Consider the following 394-nt stretch of genomic DNA (forward strand, 5'->3'; position numbering starts at 1 on the left):
GTGTCCATTTTGCATCTCTTTGTGATTGTTTTGTGTTATTTGAAATCTCTTTTAAGGTGTTCTGTCTCATATCATGAAGTTTGCATCTCTTTTTGGTTCTTTATCGTCACATGTTAAATGTTTTGCATCTCCTTGTAATCATTTTGTGTCTCATTTTGGTTGTCTAGCATCTTTATGTGACCATACTGTTGTTTTGTGTCCATTTTGCATCTCTTTGTGGTCATTTTGTGTCACATTTTGATCATTTTGTGTGTCTTTGTGGTTGTTTTGTGTTACTTTGCATCTCTTTTTAGATTTTCTGTCTCTCCGTTACCAGTTTGTGCCTTATTTTGGTCATTTTGCATCGCTTTTTGATTGTTTACTGTCACATGTAAACATTTTGCGTCTCTCTGCA

This window comes from Stegastes partitus, unplaced genomic scaffold (assembly GCF_000690725.1).
Source record: "Stegastes partitus isolate 25-593 unplaced genomic scaffold, Stegastes_partitus-1.0.2 Scaffold1476, whole genome shotgun sequence".
Taxonomy (NCBI): domain Eukaryota; kingdom Metazoa; phylum Chordata; class Actinopteri; family Pomacentridae; genus Stegastes; species Stegastes partitus.